This window comes from Sinocyclocheilus rhinocerous, unplaced genomic scaffold, assembly GCF_001515625.1.
Source record: "Sinocyclocheilus rhinocerous isolate Xijiao unplaced genomic scaffold, SAMN03320098_v1.1 scaffold1136, whole genome shotgun sequence".
NCBI classification, from domain to species: domain Eukaryota; kingdom Metazoa; phylum Chordata; class Actinopteri; order Cypriniformes; family Cyprinidae; genus Sinocyclocheilus; species Sinocyclocheilus rhinocerous.
The window spans coordinates 834,761-837,192 of NW_015647033.1; positions in this window are offsets into that span (position 1 = coordinate 834,761).

Below are 2,432 nucleotides of genomic sequence, written 5' to 3' on the forward strand. Positions count from 1 at the left end.
ATCGGCTCCAGTGGCGCAGATGGATAAGTGCGTGTCATTGGCTTTTTGACGCGATCGACCCGGGTTCGATCCTGTCTTTTGCCGAACTTTTTTTTCCTCCCTTTTCAAATGTCGTATTAGCAATGGATTCTATTTACACTAAGTGAAAATAGCAGTATTTTTAGCAATATGCTATTTACACTAAGTGCAAATACCTATTTACACTATGTTAAAATAGCAGGATTTCTACTATCAAGTATACTACTTGTTGCAAATAGTGGCAATTATCTGCACTTCAGTATTGTAGTACATTATAAAACAGTATGCAATAATAACGTATTGAGTGTAAATTATAATTTTAATTTTAATTATTAAATGGATGCCACCTTATTGGTACAATAAAGCCGTCCCTACACCTACCCTAACCCTACCCGATACTTTATTTTAAATTTTTTTATTATTTCCTTAATTTTTATTGAAAATAAATGCCTTTACGATGTGATACGAGATTTGAAAAGGGAGGAAAAAAAAGTTTTGCAAAAGGCAGGATCGAACCCGGGTCGATCGTGTCAAAAAGCCAAGGGCACGCGCTTATCCATCTGTGCCACCGGAACTGATGATTTACAGCCACTTTTAACTAAATGTAAATAGACACCCCGTATTTTTTATTCCAGAGTAAGGGCAATTCATACAATACATTTAAACTGAGCTACTTTAATACCATCTCCGAACTTTCTACCACGACTCTGCTGTTCTTCGGCTGGTTCTTCCCTGTATACGTTGATTGACAGATGTCTCGTCCAGTCAGCGGTGAGTAATCCCAAACCAATGGTGCTGTCTCAAACTATACCTACCTTTTCCGGTTTGTCTGATTTGTCGTTGTGTTTTCTGACTTGTTATTTTGTTTTCGAATTTGTCATTGTGTTTTCTGACTTGTTATGTTTTCTGAATTGTTGTTGTGCTTTCGGAATTATTTTGTTTTTTAGACTTGCATTTGCGTTTGTAATTTGTTATTTTGTTTTCAGAATTGTGATTTGCTCTGCACTTCTCGGCCACCGTAGATATCTCATGCACACCACAAAATTTTGCACGCATCCATGAGCAGATTTGCCATCTATCTATCTGCTAAAAAAGGCAAAAATGTTCCTTTAAAACAAAGTGATATTTATATGGCACAACATTGTTTTTGTCTGGAGCCCTGGATGTGTCTCAATGTCTGCTGTGTGAATCATCAGACTAATGAAAAAAGAAATATGTAAGGACAGCGTGTTTTATCCATTTCATTTCCCAGCACCCCACACTTTTTGCATAAGTACGTTTTGCATTGTAAATTCACAACCCACTTAATTTGCTTGATTTCAGCAAACAAACTCCTATGATAAAGAAGGTTAGGACTAAAGTGCCCTTTCATATTTAGTGGCTCACAGCAGTTTTAGGTATATTAATAAATGAGAGTCACCTCAGCTAGGAGAGACCCTCAGGAGGTTTGCACAGTTATTGTGGAAGCCACCCACCGCTTGCAACGAAATGAGTTCAGGATAACACACTGGCAGCACACACACGTACACACACCGCTCAAATGACACCCAGAATAGTACTGCTATTCTCCCGAAGCATCTCGGTTTTAATATGCTGGCTGGCAGTGTATGTGTGAGGCATGTTGAGGGTGGGTTTATGGGTAAAAGTCATTGTGTATGGTTGACAAGCACTTTTGTAATAGACTCTTTATGGGGCCTGTGTAATTACACACTGTATGTTACACTCGCCCCCGACACACTCCCTTGCTCTTTCTCCTCGTCTGGAAATGAGACCTCCGGCATCCCACCATTATTTCCCTACAGCGAGGCAGCGAAGTCTCCTCGTAGCATTGTAAACACACACAGCCCTCCCTTTACAGCTCGGAGGACAGGCAGGTGATTCATGGGCGTCTCAAAATTAAACTCTGCTGATTAGAGGGAAGGTAAAGCTCTGTTGTTGTGGATGGGGAAAAATTGAAAAAAAGCTACACATGTAGCTTCTGAGATTCTGAGACTTTCAGATATTGGCGAGTCTTCACCCCTGCTGTCAGCACCTCGCTGTTATTCTCCTTCCTTGTGTGACTGGACGGAAGGTTGACTCGGTTTAGTTGGTAAAGGGCCTTGTGGAAGAGTGCTCTAATCTTCTCAATATCCCCTTTTAGACACTTTCATTTGAGATGGGTTCGCTGGGGCATAAAGGGAAGCGTGAGCTTTGTGAGTCAAAACTTATGTGTTTGTTTGTGTGCATTTAAGGGATAGTTCACCCCCACCCCCCCAAAAAAAATAAAAAATTCTGTCAACGTTTACTCTCCCTTGTGTCATTCCAAATCTGACTTCTGTCAAACAAAGATATATTCTAAAGAATGCTAAAGAAATTCTAAAGAATAGAATTCTAAAGAAGACACTGAGCTTTTTCCCGATTCAACAAAAGCATAT